Source organism: Seriola dumerili, unplaced genomic scaffold (genome assembly GCF_002260705.1).
Source record: "Seriola dumerili isolate Sdu_G_001 unplaced genomic scaffold, Sdu_1.0 BDQW01000017.1, whole genome shotgun sequence".
In the NCBI taxonomy this organism is placed as follows: Eukaryota; Metazoa; Chordata; class Actinopteri; order Carangiformes; family Carangidae; genus Seriola; species Seriola dumerili.
Window position 1 is genome coordinate 12,323,236 of NW_019174272.1, and position 19,814 is coordinate 12,343,049.

Here is a 19,814-nt window from a genome sequence, read left to right on the forward strand (position 1 = left end):
AAAACACTGGCTGACCAGACAAAAGAAACATCAAAAGAAAATGATGTCATGAGAACGGACTTGTTATGAGTAATGTGCAACGAGCTCCTAAAATGTTTCCAGAATTAAACAAAGTTTGAAGAAAAAGAAAGATTTTGCAGATTTCATCACACCACTTTCTGCTACAACCAGAATTCTACTCTTGTCCGAGGAGCAGCTCCCCCAGACCACATTAGAGTCAAGTTACATACTCAAGGGCACCTCAAGCACAAGTTGTTGAGGAGAGGGAAAATGTTAGTCACTTCCCCCACCCAGTCTGATGACTTGCCCCTGTCTGCTTGTTCATGCCTCCCCTCTGAAATGCGTGCCTCGCCTCGGACAGTTTATTATTAAGACTTAAGACCCCACACTTTATTTGTAGCAGTCACCCTTGAGTTTTGCCCTCTACATCTCAAAAGGGCCATTTTGTCAGGGAGGTGATGTGTCCCTAAGGGGAGGCTGCTCACAGTGTTAATGTCGTTGAAAGGTTCAATTACCAAATGTGACGTCTAGATAACTATCTCAATGCGAGCGTAAAATACAGAGGCCCCAAGCGGAGCTGAACCAGAGGATCCCTGAGCAGACAGCAGTCAGAGTCTCCGGCCTGTGGTGGATAGAAGATCTCAGAGAACAGAGAGAGTCTTTGTGCTCAAGCCGCGGTGCTGAACTGTTGGTTCTGTGGTGAGCCACAGAAATGGAGGAAACCATGTAGCTTTGACATGAGGTGAGTTCACCCCCACTGCCACTCACTGTATGATTGTGGAAAGCAATGTGCCATGTCACCACTTTTTAGTTCCACTTTAACCATAAATCATCTACTTTTCTCATCCCTGAAGATCCCTTGTGTGCGTCAAAGCCGATAACACCACTATTGGACTGGTGATGCAACGGTTACATGTTTTTCCATTTACATGCCACAGCACTTCATGTATTCATTGTTCTTACACAGTTATATTTTAATAGAATGGAAAACTGTTTTCCATTAAGAAGCCGATTAAATTATTTTATCCTCCTGTGGCAAGGTGTTTTATGAGTTCATTTCTAGAAGTCATGCGCACTGTCTTCAGGTAGCTGTAATTAAAGCTGCTATAATCAATATTTTTATGCCCTAGCACCGGCGGCAGGCAGAGCTGGAGGCATATTTTTTTCGTCCCATTCTCTTGGACAAGATATCTGTGTAACAACTCGACAGAACTTTGACTTAGACTCAAGGATGAACTGAATAGATTTTGGTGGTCAAAGGTCAAAGGTCAAGGTCACAGTGACCGCACCAAACACTTTTTAGCCATAACATAACAAGACAGCAATTATGACAAAATTTCACACAAATGGTTCATATTTTATATGACTCTGGATAAACAGGGATGTAATCTGAAACTAGTCTGAGTGGAGGAGGGATACTCAGACTGATTCTAGTCATTCTATTTATATTAACTTCATTGATAATGCAAATGGCGATGGTCAGTGAGAGCTGAAATGAGCCAAACAGACGGTCAAAGTCGGATTAAAATGCTACAGTCTTCGGGTTCAGGTCTCTAACATTACAATCGGGGGAGGCTGGGAAGGCTGTTCAATGATATATTGACCTCTTGACATCTATTAAGTGTGTAGAGGTTCCACATGTTAGCTCAGTGAAGGAATGATGATGGTGTTGTGTTGTCAATAAAGTAAAAAATAGAACAAGTAAAAAAAAGGTTGGATGGTGGGTCCAGGTGGGCCATGGCTGAGGGCAGTGACTGTATAATTGTGACATCACAAAGTTACTGAAGCCCCGACAGCTGGTTCTAAGGCTCAGTTTCTGAAAACAGGCTGTGTGCATTTCTCAGTGGACTGACTGACTTTGATACTTTCACAGTATTAATATAGAACTTAGACCTGCTTTATGATATAAACATTACACATGACACATGAACATTATAATAAAGACATGGACATCTGCCTTTATACTATATGGGACCTTTAAATCACAGTGTGTACTGTGAAGGATATCGCTCTCTGGTGATGAACCCACCGAGTATTATTACCCAACTCAGCAGTTTCCCTCAGCTAGTGCTTTTATCCTTTTTCAGCTTTGTGTTTTGGTTTCATGGCTCACAACTGTCGGTTCAGTCTCACCGCTCTCATCAGTGTAGTTTCAATAATCATCCTAAAGGCAATTGTTTACTACCAAGTTCGCAATATCAACTTTAAAAGGTGATGAGTCAGTGTTATTTTTACAGCATGTTTCTAAGTGGACAAAACATATTGAAATATTAAGTAGTGCTTACACTGTGCTGTAGTAGTGCTACATTAATATATCAAGAAGCAAATTTCGACATGCTGAAGCTGGTGTCTGTAGGCCTGAAGGGTCCAGGGCCTTTGCCTGGTTAGTAATGCAGCCTTGCTGTTAAGTCTCTCTGCTGTCTCTCCTCTCCACCAGTGTCCATGGCCCCATCTAAAGCTCCCCTGGGGATCTCAAGAATGAACAATTCACAGGGTCTCACCCCTATAAACTGATTTCACTGATGGGGTCAGTGTCAAAGATGTTTTAATTACCGAAATAAACGTCTGTAGAAGTATGGTGTCCTCCCTGTTTGAAATATGTTTCTCTGCACTGGTTACACTGGTTACAAGCTGCAACCACTTTACAGCAGCAATAAAAAAGGCATCCAGATGGGCCTCACTCACAAAACTGCCATACAGTTATGGAGAAAAGGAAGGAAAGAACTTTAAGTCATAATTGAGGTTTTATCTTATACAACTCCCTGAGTTTGTGATACATGTATATTGAGAAATCTCGGCCATGTTGCAAGGTTTCACCATTTAAATGCAAAAAAAAAGGTGGGAAGCCAAGATAGTGCTGCTGATGCTTTGACTACATGAGCTGCCGGTATTTATTTCAGGTGAGTTGGGAGACAGCCACTGAGCTCCTAAATTAATTTTCTGATGGGATTCAGAAAAAAATGAAACATGACAGTTTGTGTAAATACTAGTGGGCGTAGAGGTTCCTTGTTACCAGAAGGTCATACATTCACATAATAATAATAACATCAGCAGCCTGGTGTGTTGCTGAAATCTCCTTGATGCCTAAAATACATTGTAAATAAACCTTACCGATTGTTTGACGTCACCTGTTTTTTGTTTGTCTCTTGTGAATCCTCTCCATCATTGCTGTTCCTCCAGCAGCCTAATGCTCATGTTCAGATTCCACACTGACACCCACCTTTCAAACAGCAGTAAATGGAAATAATAACTATTATTATCATTTCTGCCACACAGTTGCACCTTATAAACCACGAGGAAGATCCAGGTGCTTGTAGTGCACCAGTCTTTGAACGTGTATGATCAAAGCCTCTCTGGAGCGCTTGAAATGCACGAACACTGTCCTTTATATTGTCAATAGCTCCAGAAAAGACAGAACTTTTGCTCCTCTACATTGTTAAAAAGTATCTGTGACACTGAGAAGTAAAAGTTAGCTAAGTGGTGGCATGTCTAATGAATGGCTACTTAAAGCTAGCTATAATGCCACGGCTCATCCAGGCATCTTTAGAGAAGCTGTTAGTGTGAAGACAATGATTTAGAGGCACGGTGCTGAAAGTGAAGCGGCCTTTTCAAATTTATAGCTTTTAACGCTATCATTCGCCTTCTTCCAGTACGTATCCCAGCATGCTGCCTGTCTCCAAGCTTTTTGTCTGGAGAACCTACTTATGTCAAGAACCCTTTCATAAAGTTCAATGGTCTCCTTCTCCAGACCCGTCAGGGACATTAAGAAAATGCTTGTAATTTTTTTCCACAAGCCAGTCACAGCCCACATTATAACAAATGGCAGATTTAATACATTTAAATGTGTCTTTTTGAGTAAGACTGTAATATAATCCAAGGTGGACAGGAAAGAGGAGAGAAACTGATTCTCTGTCCGAAAGCAACAAAGTCCCCCTGCTGGTGCTCCACTGCCCTAAACCCTAATAGTTAACATGTGTAGTCCAGACAAAAACCATGACAATCAGCTGTTTTACAGGGGGCTATGAGTAAGTAAGTGGATTTCCGTCTGCTCGGACCCACTCACAAGTGATTTTCATGGCTTGCTGGCAGGATGCACACTCTCCAAACACACCTGTTGTTTAGACATGCAGTTCTTTCGGGTCAGCTGTGACTCAGGAGGTAGAGACGGTCATCCACTAATCACAGGTTGGTGCTTTGACTGAAGTCGAGTTCTGCCGTCTAAAAATGTCACTCCACTACTGATTGACCTCCACTGGCTACTCATGACCGCCTGAAGTCTTGCCTTCAGATTAACTCCCATCGTCTGCTCCATCTATTTGAACTCCATCATTCGGCCTTATGCTCCTTCTCAGCCATTGTGTTCCTCCAAGGAATGTGGTCTGTCATTACTAAACCCTTACACAGAAGACAGTCTCAGTCCAGACTCTTCTGGTCTGCGGTTCCCTGATGGTGGAACAAGCTACCAGATGCTATCAGAGCAGAGGCGTCCCTCTTCAAGAATCTGTTGAAGACTCATCTCTTCAGAGATCACATCCTCTCCTAACACCTCTAACACCCTTACATGTCTAACTACACATTCACTGCACTTCTTTACCTCATCTCCTTGACCTTCACCTTATTGAATAGATGTAGTGCACCAAGGTGTCCTACTGCACTGAAGCTTTAGTGATGCCCACTCACTTGCAAGTGGCTTTGGATAAAAGCATCTGCCAAATGAGTAAATGTAAATATAAAAATATAACCAGAACTAAAATGACCACCTTGCTGTGGTATCCCTTCTCCACTCAGACTAGTTCCAGGTTACATCCCTGTTTATCATGACTAATATAAAGTATGAACCATTTGTGTGAAATTTTGTCATAATTGCTGTGTGAAGTCCTGAGTTACTTTTGTGAGGTCACCATGACCTTGACCTTTGACCTTTGACCTTTGACCACCAAAACCTAATCAGTTCATTCTTGAGACCCAGTGAATGTTTGTGTGTCATCAAGGTGTTACTGAGATATCATGTTCAGAAGAATGGGACGGACGGACGGGCTCTGGCAGAGGCATACAAATGAAGTTGCAACTACCTTTTTCAGCCCTGAGTAGTGTCTGCAGGTACCAGTAAGATAAGGCGGCCTGTATGTACAGTAGCCTAGAGACAAAAGCCAGAAGTCCACAAAAGACTCACCGCACCACACTACTGCTCATTCAGTTCATTGCTTTGAGTGCACAGTAATAACCACGTGAATATATCAACATTGACTGTGTGTTACTGTGGACTGTGGTGGCTGGACAGTAAGAGAACTACAGTTAAAAAATACCAACCTGAAACAATAAAGGTGACAGGGACAAGCCCCTCCCCTTTCCCATGTGGAAAATATGACCTTGAAATGAGATAAATGTGGCTATTTACCATTATCATTTAAAGCAGTTAAAACAGATTCTTTGCACGGCTCGCACACCAGGTACCGTCTTTAATTTAATCCTCCGACAAACCAGGATGTAAAGATAAACAAACCTTACTTTTCTATACACTTCATAGCTTGCAGTTCTTAGTGCAACAGGTGATATAAACACACAGACATTATGGTCTCCTGTTCTCCAGTGGAACTCCACATCTACATAATAATAATTTCATTATGAAGGGCAGACATCAAGCCACAAAACCATCTTTCATTTAGTAACTAATGGTTTAAAAAGATAGAGGCATTATGCTTGCTATAATTGTTAATTTCACCTCTGCAGATGTGCAGATTGTGCACTATTGTGAAAATTATTACTCCATTAAGCAGATATTAATGTTTGATGTTGGGTTACACCATTTAACATCTTAAATTCGTGTCAATAAGTATGTGACCCATTTTCCTGCTTCAGTGAAGGCGTGTATCTTCGTTTGTGAAATAGGTTACACACATCTACAGGATATCACATGCACAGTAAGAAGGCCAATTCTAAATGATTTGACTTAAGCCACCAACTATGATTTACATCCCTCTTTCATAAAACAGAAACATCTGTGCAGCAGTCCACTCGGCACTAAGCTGGGCTCATAAATCGAAGGTTCAGTTACAGAAGGTGTGGGTGTGATAATGAGAACCACGTTGGGGTTTTCTTCTTTGATAAGGGTTTGTTTTGCTCCATAAATATGACAGAGTGGGGGAAACTCTTCCCCTACCAGCCACTGACAAGGAAAACATAAGGGAGGCCCCAGTGACACGGAGGATTCAGCTTCCACTGAGTCCAGACCATCCAGAGGCAGACAGACCCGGCCTCTCGGGAAAGCCAACTGCAAAGGGATCTGAAAGGGATGAATGTTCTGATGGTTATAAAACCATCCAAAGAATAGTGACTTTGTAAGAACAGCGGCACCAGCGGCACCAGCGGCACCAGCGGCACCAGCGGCACCAGCACACAGAGAAAGTGCACTATAGGTTTTAGAACATATCTGAGTGTTTCACAGTGAAGAGCCTCTGCGACGCCAGTGCCCGGGCAAACGCAGCTTTTATGAAAGTTTCAGTCTGGGCCTTCCAGTTTATGTGTTGCAGTCGCAGTTATAAAATCAGGATCTCACCATAGGCACTCCAGACATAAACTAAGTTTTGACCTAGTCTTGTTGTTATCTGACATCAGCGCACATACACACAAACTCTCATAAAATAACCCCAGGACAACACACTGTTTTTCTGGGCATTGTAATATTTCTCTCATTTTCCATGTGTTTTCAATGACTGGTCTAAAAGTTTCCAGGTTTTTTCAGGATCCATGGGAACCCTGATCACACTTAGACTTTACTATTAGCGTCTTTATGGGAAGCTTCACTTCCTACATACTATACTACATATATTTTTACATTTTAGTTAATTTCATCCATACCAGTTCAGATTCTGTGCTCCACATCTCCAGTCTATCTTTTTCTTGTTTGGTCTAAAATAACATTCAACTTGTGTAAGGTGAATTCAACATGTAGATAACAATGAATGCTGTGGTTGCCACTGTTAGTCCCATTATATTAGAGGCTATTAATATGAAGAAAAGTACATATCTACATTAAGTACATAAGGAACATTAGTTTTCTTTATCCAAGACTAATTCCCGTTTTAAAGTAATCTCTCATTTGAATTCATGTGTCTCAGTTTCCTGATGTAAAGAAAATTGTTACAGTGCTGATGATCGCAAAGCCCTTGTAGATGTAATATTTGAAGACATCATTGCATTACTAACAAAACACTGAAGTTTCAAGTGATGTGTACCAACTCTGTGGAGAACGTTCCTTGTTATAAATGAAAAATTGCTTCCAGTGAGCTTCTTCAGACAGCTGCTTCATCATCCCGACTCCCCAGAGATGAGATGTCTATATTCATCTCTAACCAACTTCCATCTCTCAAACTCATCTTCCCGCCATCACGGTGTTGCCTGATGTGCTCGAGCCTACAGAAACAACCACTCGTGCTGTGGTATGACCTGGGGTGTCATGTGATGGCTGTGTTCTCTGGGGAGTCACCAAGCGCCGGCAGAGATATTTCACAGCTTCACCACGTCCATTGAGGTTGAACCTTAACGCGACCCAGGCCTAACTCTCGACCATGTGTTCAACAGCCGCATGCTTCCATCTTGAAGAGATCACATGCTGACTTGCATTGTGAGCAAGAGAACATTTGTTTCGTCAGGGTGGCCCAAACAGGAAATTCTGTAGTGGTAGAGTGATGCTGTACCACACTGAGTCACAGCCAAGAGGGAAAGAAGTCATGGAAACATGAGGAAAACCTAAATAAATACAGAACCTCTAAACCCCCCCACCACCACCACCCCCCACTCCCACCCCCATCCGCCCACTCAACCGCAAGAGTTGTCTATAGCCTTGGGCCCCATGTGGAAGACTGTTGACGGGTGACACATACGCATGGAAAATCTGCTTCTGTTACTTTCACTGTAACTAAAATTTATAATTGAAAGATAAGCGTGAGGTGAGAATGACTCACTTATTCATCTGTCAGCTCAAAATATCAAGGTCCAATTCAGAGTGAATGTTAAGAAGCAGGCCTGACGCTCAGTAGGTGACGCTTCACCTTAATAATGAACAACGCAGCAGGTACAAACCCCGAGAGGTCGGCAGTAACACCTGAATGCCATTTACTATTTCTATTGAGTTGTAAAACTCACTGTGCGGCGTGTCTTCTCAAGGGCTCATAAAAGCAATAACAATAAGTAATTGTCTGGTGCAGAGTGATCTAAGACAAGCATAAGAACTGAGTATAGTTCAGTATATCTCTGCCAAGACGGATACCAAGGGGAATTACATAGTAAAACGCAATATATGTGACCTCTAAAAAAAAAAAAAGAAAAGAACTTCTGTCCCAAAAAACTTCGTAATGCAACTTTTCAAAGAGGTAATAGCAAAACTCACAGCAGATCAGCTTTATTGATACATATTTTATAGTAGGTCCATTTCATCATTATTGCTGGTCCCAGGATAAAGCTGTTTTCTAGTGAGAATGCCACTATGTTTTTTCTTGGGGAACTCAGGCTCATTGATTTCCTTCCCACGAAGGTAAATGTCAGGAATTTCAGGAAGGAGTGACAAACTATCATACTTAAAAAAAGACTCTCCCATAACATTGTTGGTACAACAGACAGTTTTTTTTTTTTAAAAGAAAACTATCATATTTTTTATTCAAAACATTTTTCTTCCTTGGCAAGACCCGATGCCTCGTTACCCATTCGGAGATTGGGATGTGCTTCCACATAAATCATCAATTTAAGTTATTTAGAAACGTCTTATTTGCATATATTTCTCAGAATGCATTAAGTTAAGGTTAAAATTCCCCATAAATCTGTCTTTTTTCGAAATAAAGAAAAAGAGAAAAGAGTTACATGACTGAAGCCTTTTTGTCTTTTTTATAACCGTGTCTCTGAGGAGTGAGGTGGTTATGTCAGTATAACATAATGCAATTCAACAGCACCACAAACTGCATGTCCTTAAAGCTGAATCAAGATTCAACAACAACAGTTTCAACTAAAATTGACTTGAACATGCTGGAGGGAGGAATTCACTGCAGGACTGTGTAGCCCGGTGTAAACTGGCAACAACTGTTTGTGTACAACATGTAGTTGAAATAGGACAAAATGAAATGTAGCCATTTAAATGTTGAAACAATGTTGATCACCTACAAATGTTAGTATTAGTAATAGTATTCAACCAGTTCAGTTACACCCAGACATTTAGACGACTATTGACCTTTAAATAAATCCTTGTCGGGATATTGTGAATTGTAATTTACGATAAAATTGTTGTTAAATTAGTGATACTAGCTAAAAGAATGGCTAGCAGAGCTAAGGGAATGTTACTATAATTTAATCTGAAGGTTCTCTCAATCAAAACAATAACAAAAGATGGCGTCGGGTGACGTCAAGAAATAGCGCGGGATCATGGGAGTTGTTCAGAGATTCAGTGACGCTCTTCAGTGACACAGGACAGGACGTCTCCAGCAGCTGGGAGCTGAGCTGTCTAACATTTCCTCAGCTTGTTTCTCTGATAACTTCAGATCCAGACGTCCGACGACTAAAATCCTTCATCTGGTTCAAATATAGAGCTGAAAACCACCAAGGTGTCAAAAGAGTATGTGGCTTAAAAGCAGATAAAAGTCAATTTTGAGCTTAAAAAGATAGTTAAGTAAAAGGATTGTTAAATTGTAAATATCGTACAAGTGCATTGTAACAGGAACTGTAAATTTCTCCCCCACATGGATGAAGGATAGTCACATTCCTGTGCTGCAGTGTAAACGAACTCAGCAGGGGGACTCCTTCGACCACCCACTATTTACTTTGAGATTGGATCTTGTGTATCTAACAGAGCAAACACAGAAGTTCTCCATGTAGACCTCCTCATGGTTCTGAAACTGCAGAGGAAGAGGAGAAAGGGTTAAAATGATATCATCGAGGGGGAAAAAAAAGGACGGCTGCTACCCACAATGCCTTTTCATGCCTGCGCATGGAGCCATGCTGAAGAGGTGATGGGAGTGAGGGCAGGAGAGGAAGATGGATAGATAGATGGATGTGTCAGACAACATTAATCATTCTCTTCACTTGTCATCAGTCTACTGATGTATCTTTCCCCTCTACAGCTCTAACAACACACACAGGGATGTAGTCTATCACATATTGAGATAGTGGGTGTTTCAAGGAATAAAAATACACTAGAAGAGCACAGCTCTGTTAATCATACATAAGGTTTATAGGATAAAAACCCAAGAAAACAACTATATTGAATTCACTCATATTTGTGTCGGTGCTTCAGTGAAAATTGAGACAAGCCTGCCCTCTACTGAGCAGCGAGGCAGAGAGGCACATCAGATGGCACCGAACCTTTTTGCATCAGTTCCATGAATCAAGAAATAAAGAGTGAAAGACGTTCATCCATTAGTTAATGATAGAGTCTTCATTGTCTTGTCTCTAATTTGATTTAGAGTAGATAAACATTTTTAAGAAATAGTCTTTCCCAGCACCTTTAAGTGAAATTGTCACTGGAGCAGTGCAGTTTGGTAACTGTAGTTCATGTACTGGTGATAATAAATAGATAACAACTAAATCATCTCAAAGATAGATTATTTAATGAATGAGGTCTACATTAAAAGTACAAAACAATAAAATATCTTTAATTATATATATGCATTTATGTATTCATTCATTCATTCATTCATTCATTCATTCATTCATCTTCTAACATTACCCTGGATGCTTTGCTTGCTTAATATTAGACTTTTATGTCCTCTTGGCTTTTATTTTGACTTTTTTACAGTTCACCTAGATTGATTTTTCGTTTTTTGATTCTGACACTTAAAATGTTTTTTTTCCATTTTGGTTCAGAGATGAAACAACAGATTGGATTTTTTTTTAGAAATTGAAAAAATGTCTGATAGATTATCTAATGACACCCAGACTGTTAACATGTGTGCTAGTATCCTGGTTATGATTAGGTTCTCAGAGGACCCAGATCATGTAGTGGTAATGTAAGCACTATATCCCGAGTTCAGAGACCAGGATAAGCCCTTATCCCTGTTCTAATAAACCTGGATCTGTTAGCTGCAGTACGTCTTATCTAGATTTCTGATAATTCTCTGCATCATCAACTACCTGTCAATAAATCAAGAAATATGATGTTAAATGATGTAACATGTCGAGGAGGATGAGGATGCTTAAATAAAGGGAAAATCTGACGTCATTAAGGGACTGGACATCTTAAATTGTATTATTGCCAACACGTCCTTCAACCTAAATAACCATAGGTTTCTTTCCCTACTATTAGATACAGCCAGGGGCGTACCAGCGACGGGCGTCATGGTAACAACATGCAGCGTTTGGTTAGTTATCCAAAGGAGGTTTTCATTGTGTTTGGTTTATGGACCCTGCAAAATTACATTCATCAGCCTCAGCTGTACTTGGTGTCCAGAGCAAATTAGCCAATGTTATAGCATGCTAACACGCTAAACTAAAACTGTGAACATGGTAAACATTATACCTGCTAAACATTAGCATGTTAACATTGTCGTTAACTAAAAAAGTGCAGCCTCACAGGGCTGCTGCAGACTCATGCAAAGACCGAGACAGACGAGGGATGTTCTAAAGGCGGACATGAAACCAATCATGTGCTCTAGAAAAACATGAAAAAGAAGTTCTCCTTCGTTTGTTGTTTTTGGTTGAACAACCTGTAAAAGTCGAAAAGAGATTAACAGTGAGTGTACATGTCACATGACACCCCTTTACATTTTCACTATCATAATAAAGGCAAACATGCCCAAAAAATAACTTTAAAAAAACAGTGTGTAAGTCAGAGGACAAGTCTGAGATTTGTTTTTAATGTACCCATGTGTTGATTTTGATATCTCTCTCATGGGTTTTTTTGTCTCTAACTAAAGCTTCTTCTCCACTGGTCAAAAAACCCGCTCAGCCCCGCTAACGTCAGGCTTTTATCGGCACTGGAAAAAGGAACAATCAGACCACACACACACAATCACACCCAGGCCAAATGACTCTGCAGTAGAGGCAGGTATTTATCTGCTCTGGGCCCTGTCAGCAGTGATGTTAACACGACATCCAGGTGAACCCGCGAATTATAACAAACAACACACAGCTGCCCAAGAAACATTTAGTGGGGTATTTGGATTCCATATGTTAAAAGGCAAATATCTGTCACACGGTTCTTTCAATATTGACGTGACCTTACTCAAATTCAAGCTGAGACATGGCACTTTCTTTTTTTAAATTGAACGTGCTGAAGCACAGAGCCTGGAGAGCTAAACAATGTGTGCGTGTCCAAATGGACTGTATATTCCAGAATCTATATTCCAGCAACAGGCCCTTTATTCTTTTAATGGGTTCTGTTACTGATTTCTCAGTTCTCTGTCCACCTACCATTGTTTAAGAAACCATTACCTGGATCAGTGGAAAAAACCTTTAGGACACATTTCACAAAGATCTGCCTGTGTGAACAAGCATGGCCTCATTCATAGAAACGGCAGGTAATGTTTCCTCATCCTCAAGACGAACTCACCGTATTCTTGAGTGCCTGTCACTGGTCATTTCCTCCACTCCAGCAGAGGCTGCCACTTCAGATCATCTCTGTCTTTGAAGCTGTGGATTCCAATCTTCCCACGAAGAAAAAAAAATGGGTCTTTGTAAAGGCCACTTCTTGCTTCAATACTTAAAGTTATTTTTTTTTTCTCCTGTATCACATGGAGAGGAAAATGAGCAGTGCTCTACTTTCATATTTAACCTCAAAGATTTTAATGGTCGTTCGTGCGTGGAGCAAGTTTCAGGACCATAAATCTACTTTTCTTATTTCTTAAAAAAAAGTCAAAGTTAACTCTCTGGAGTCCGTCTCTTCATTAGGGAATACAATGAACATATTTTATTTACATGAGCATAACTTTATTTATATGGTCATGTAGAGACAAGATGAGAAGACTGCTGAAAATGCTGCGAGGGGCTTTCCAACGTGATCTAATACACATCATTTATTAAAAGAGTTTTAAAATAGTGAGATTGTAAAATTAATTCATATATTCAGTTAGATTTCTAATGAAAAAGTTCAAGAATAAAATCGCTTTACAGCTGTAACTTTAGAGCTGTTTCTGTATAAACAGGAAACAATATTTTTTTAACCTTAAACCTTTCTTTAAACATATTCTGAATGATTATAACTAAGGATTTGTAAAATTCTATTGTCTGACAGCTTTACACATGGAACAACAGGAGGATCCAGAGTGCAGAAAAAAGGAGACCATGTATGTGGAGTAAGAACAGTTGAAAAGATCAACCTCGACTCCAGAGGGTTTAGATAAAAGCCTTCGATCCAACAGCAAACAATTTGTTGCTTTTTAATTTTAAAGTAGAGAGAACATCCAAATATATAAACCATTCAATATATTATTTGCTATGGATGTAATTTCCATTCATGCTGGCTGTCACAGAATATGATTTACAGCCTGATCTTCAATCACACACACAGGAGGAAGTCTGTCAGTGGGACACATAGCTCTTTACCAGATGTGTGTGTGTGTGTGTGTGTGTAAGACGTTAGCTCATAGCAGTTCCAGGGGATTGACTGAAAACCACTGCCACCAGGATGACATAATATGGACTCAGAGCCATTATTACTAACTGATGTTAGGCCTCAAACATCTTGGATGAGATCTACAAGAGTTTCTTTGTATGTGGATGAGTCTGTGTTACCATTTTGGCATTTTCATTGAGAAAGCAGCAACATTTCCATGGGCTTAGATATTAAGTGAATGACCCCTACTGTGTGTATGAATGTATGATTCATTATAAATTCATTTTTTATATTGCTTAGTTTAAGGTGTCCCAAATACATTTACATACATTTTGCCTAAATCTTTACCATGACTTTTATATTTATAAAAGCTTGTCACTTGTAGTTTCTTAGTTTGCATCTTTGTGTAATAATGACATTAATTTGAAGACATGATCATTGATTTATTCTTAATAACACAACCATCCAGAAAACACACATTGCTATTTTTCCTAAATAGTTGGGACCTGTACTGGACTCAGGTTCTAAGTTATTGTGGGGGTTGTTGTGTTTTTCAAACCCTGACTCCTCTTTCCACAACGACCCCACCAAACCCCCCGGCTGGCAAACCTAGGCTCTGCATGAATCCTGACAAGTCTGACCAGGATGAGCGCAGGATCAGCACTGTTGTCTCACAGCAAGAAGGTTCTGGTCTTGCATGCTCTCCTTGTTGAGGTGTCCAAAGACTCGCAGGTTGGGTTGACTGCTGACTCTAAATTGCCCATAGGAATGAATGCGAATGGTTTCCTGTCTCTATGTGCCAGCCCTGTGACCGGCCAGCGACCTGTCCAGGGTGTACCAGCACAATGTTGGCCGACGGAGCAGCGTTCAAGTGTGATCTCACCTAGACCAGGGAAAAGAGCGGGCCCTACATAGACAGGTGTGGGTAGCTGTTGTGTCAGGCAGCATAAAATATCTGAGAATTTCAAGTGATCTACATGAACCAAGAATAAGAAGTTGCTATAAAAAAAAAAGGAGCTGTGATATGAGGGTGCCCAGTCTCTCAGTGCTGCTTTTAAAATGCTTTGTCTACTTTGTAAGTTCAGTTAAGTTGTATTTACTTTTTTTCCACTTCAAAAATCAACATAATACTGTATGTAATTTACCCAGGAGTACCCAAAGTTTTGCATCCAACTGTACATCACATTGAGGTATCGTATGTTTTGTTGCACTAATAATGAGGCACAGTGCGGCCTTTCCTTCAAGTCAGTATCACTGACACAGCAATCAATGATATTACTCCCCGAGCTGAAGTCTAGAGGTTTCTGTTCAATCTATTAAACTCTTCAGCTACAGGAGGCGACTAATGTGTGTATGTAGATGCCCGTTTATGACATTCAGCAGATGTTCATGTCCTGTGAAGCCCCTTTGTCGTGTTCAGCTGTTAATCTGAAATCCCAGCATACATCACAAGACACAGCAAAGATACACATCAGTACGGAGCTGCAAGCATGAGCACAACATCAGACCGAACAAATGTAGCAGCTGATTTATTTGAGGCCACGGTCATACATGCAAAATGGAGTCTATGTAATGTGCAGCAAAAGATTTATGTTTCTGCAGTAACAACATAAGCTGCGACCTGATGTGGTCAGGCTGCAGATGTATCTTGTCCTTCTCGCTGATGGTCACAATCTCCCAAACAAAGCAACACGTGCTTTTAAACTGTCTCAACATACAATGTCACGTTGCTCTTCAATAAATACTGTGTATATATTATGTATATATATTAAATGTTAAATATGTTAGAACTTTCTCACAGCAGCTCACACACCGTCAAGCTCGAGCACACCATCAACATTTGTTCCAAATTCATGTCTCACTCACTCACTCACACACACACACACACACACACACACACACACATCACACACAACACACAAACACACAACACACACACACACACACACACACACACACACACACACACGCACACACGTATATTGATCATGAAATCATAAAGAAATAAAATAATTAATATGAGTTCCTACTGAAACATCTCATGCACAGGGAGGTTTCAGTATGTTGAGAGTTTTAACACTTGCCGGATGTGTTTGGGTGAAGGTGCCAAAAGCTTGTGTGATGGTTTAACAAAGTAAAGCTGTAACATTCATTAGTTTTATGTATGGAAAGCGACAATGGAAACATTCTTAGTCAATTACATTGTATCACAAGGGTCCAGTATGGGGGGGGGGGGGGCATAAATAAAGACACAAATTAAGATCACACTGCACAAAATCAAAACATTCACATTCTGGTAGGTTTAAACTCACAGGGAAGCACATCCACAACTCAGTGGGCTCAAGAAAAACATTTAAAAAAAAAAAAAAAAAAAAAAAAAAAGGTACAGGCACTTCTTTTTCTGTAGAAAGCAGCTCAGTTCAAAGCTGTAAGGAAAAAATATTACAGTAACATCAACCATTTCCTCTGTGAGTACCTCAGCTGCGCTTCCATCCTGAGGCCGTCACATCTCAGGTCCAGACTGACTAAGCTACATATCCACACACAGCTGACAAATTTTAATTAAGGTAATGAAATAACTCAGAAGGCATCTTTTGGAGTCTCCAAATGAAATGCTTGATCATGATCATAGAGAAAAACACAGATGATCTGACATATCACAACAGAAACTGGCTCACAAAGGCTTAATTGTAAAATGAATCAAGATTAAAAGAAGGAAAACTGTGTTTAAACTCAGATTTAAAGCCCTTTGAGGCCCTCAGAGACACAAAACAACTACAAACACCACCACACTGTTTGTAGTCATTTAGTGCATCTTTGTAGTTGTTTGGCGTCTCTTTGTGGTAGTTCAGTGTCACGTCGTGGTCAGTTCTTAGATGTTTTGTGTTCATTTGAGGTTGTTTTGCGTCACATGTTTTGCTTTTCTTTGTTGTTAACTTTCAAACAGGAAACATTAGCTGAGGTTCCGTTACGAACCAGCCAACTATCTATCACCTTCATATCCCACCCCTGGCCACCCCCTCTGGTTCCGCCTCTGAGCCTGAGCCTCTATTTATCAAGCATGTCAGAATAGGGCTGTCACTTTATTCCTAAAATCAAGTTTGAATGAAGTTTAAATTACACATGACACCTGACATCGCTCCATGTGCTGCTTCTCTCGGGTGGCAAGCTACTACGGTGTAGGACCTACAGTACTTCCACACACTGCTTCTCAGATGCTTTGGTGTCTGACAAACAAAATAACATTGCTAGCTGCTTGGTTTACTGATGGGCCAGTAGGGCGTGCTTTGGGTCAAGCTGAGAGCGAAGGTTTAGAGCGCTCTCTGCTGGAAGGAAACCTACATCACATGGTCTGTTCCTCTTGTAGACTGAAAATTTGAATCTCAGAATCAATCCTAATTGAACTGCACTGAAAGTTAAAGCATTCCTGCCTCAGAGTATGAGAGAGTGTGATGTCAGTGTTTTACAAAATCTCAGCTGAAAATATGACGACGTGTTTTTCTGACAGTTGCTGTCTGCGATATTAAATAATGAAAAATGACATATATAGAAAATAACATTCTATGTGCAGACTTAATGTATATGGTCAAACAATATAAGTGACTAAGCTGCTTACATTTTATATGCAAAAATATAATTGCAAATTGAATCAATAGCTAAATCAAGTCTCATTATATTTATCAGTGAAGTGATTGTAAGTCAATACTGCTTCACTTAACCTAGTCATCGAATTACAACTCGTTACGCTGCCTGCAATAGTGTCACACTGTGCATGTATTGTGCACCTTGCACACGCACCCAGCAATGATGTTACATTGCAGTTATCTTATTTTTCCACTGTTCAATTTATCTTTCAACTACGCTTAACATACTGTATGTAAATGTCAAAGGTGGAGAAAATTGATCATTTCTGTAATGTCACTATTGTGCATTACATCATTTGGACATATCTCAAATATCAAAGTTTGATTTATCACTGTAGAAATTATTGTCAGTATTATAACCAAATCAGCTGCATTTTCCCTGTGGCTGTGAGGTTTTGTTGACAGTGCATACACTCTCTTTTGCACAAGGCCTGTCAAAAAATTACATGATTTTTTTTTTTGTTGCAAAAACTGTGTTTTAAGTTGATAGTCATAAATAATGGCTGAGATTGAGCAGTGATTTCCAGGGTTAAGAAAGTTCATTAAATGCTTTTCCTCCTAGTCCTGAAAGTAAGACTAGAAAATATATCAGTCTGAGAATTTTTGCAAATTTCTGGACAGCCGAGAAAGGTCATACTTACAAATACTTTTTTTTTTTAATCCCGTTATCTCGAGATAATGGAGCTTTGTTATGTCGAGATCATGGAATAATTATCCTGTTACCTCGAGAAAACAAAGCTCCGTTATCCGTTATCTCGAGATAACGAGACAAAACAAGAATTTGCCAGTTTGACCTTTCTGGGTTTCCCTAGATTGCCTATTCTTTGGAGATTGATGAATATATCTCTGTGCCCCATGTTTCCAATGAAGTGTTGAGTAAATGAGGTAACTAACAGAGACTATTATAAAGCAGCAATCTCAAAGATGTACAATTAATGGACCTGAATAACAGACACCATGTCAGAGGTGGCCCTTCATTCATCAACATTGTTCACAATTCATTGCCAGTAAACCAAGCCATTAAACACTTACAGTAAATTGAGATAGTTGTCTCATCTGATGAATCCAGTTTCAAATATACCACATGGTATACTCAGGGTTTGATGTAGATAACCCATCATGCATGATAACAGTCATACAGTTACTGTTTTTTCCTACATAAAGACAAAGGAGTCTAAGGGCACAGGGTCTGAAGGTGAACCAAATTCTGAACCATCACATATTACCGTTTATAATATTATTATATTTGGGGGATAAAAATGTGTGTATTTTGGTCATTACAAACAAGTTTGGAGAACTAAATTTAGGCAACGTAGATAAAAACTAAAATATTTTGAGAAGAAACTGCCAATGGACATATTTTTGATATGCCTCTCATGTTGGTACATGTGTGCATAAAGATAGTATTATATTATATTCAATATTCTTTTGGCCATTTCAATATTTGTACATATGCATGTTATTAAATATTATAAATTGCTAAAAACGGAACTGAATACATCCTTGGTAAGGTGGTCAAAATGCTGTAAATATGCAAACAACAAATATTGAAAAAAGCCAAAGTTTAATATCAAAAGATATTTATTGAATTTATTAGAACTTGTATGCAAATACATGTTTTTATTTATAATAAAATATGTCATATTTCCATTTGGGCAAAATCAGCTTGACCACCATCACTGTTCAGGTTTCTTGGACAAACAACCCAGAAACTGTTGTAAGATACAGTGCATCATCCACAGATCCAACATGAAACCAAAACTGCAAATCACAGCAAAGAAATGTACACGTACACACACTCTCACTCACACACACACACACACACACACACACACACACACACACACACACGCACACACACATTGACAGCTGAAATACTGCACTCAGAATTCATGGAATTCAAACAATGTCCACCACCACAAATGATTACCAATGAACACAGGACTCGAGTTGGAGGCATAGATGTTAAGAAACTATAAACAAGTTTAAAAAAAAAAAAAAAAAAAAAATTCCAACTGCACTACAAACCGTGTGCAAAGCTGAGCTGATACTCTGAAGGCTACATGGCGTCACACTGGAACTCCAATTAACAAAAACAATCAGTTAATCAAATATCAGGCAGTACATGCCTCCACCTGCTTGATCTATCGCTGTTCTTGTAGGCTGTTTAATCTACATAGCTAGTATTTTCATGGCTCAGTATTTTCAGTTTTTAAATTTAAAAAAAAAATTGGAAATGTATTGGTGTTTGAAATTTCAAACTATGAAAATACAAAAATACAATAGAAAAACCCAGGTGAAGATTGGATAACAGAAATATAATTTGCATCACAAGCAAGTTGTAGTTGACAGATGTTTTCTTTAAAGCTGCACTATCGATATTCTTAGATTAACAATCAATACAATAGGCCAAATAACTACTTGCAATTTTTGGGGAGTCACTCATGGTGACATACCTGGAGATAATTATAATCTGATACCTTTTATCAACTTTTAGCTGTTTTGATTGTGCGACCCACAATTTTGCTGTTTTGATTCAGTCTCACTTCTTAGTAGCAGCAGGCATCACGCTCTGATAAACCCACTGTACACCACATGCCCAGTGCTGAACAGCAGACAGAGTTAGCAACTAGCTG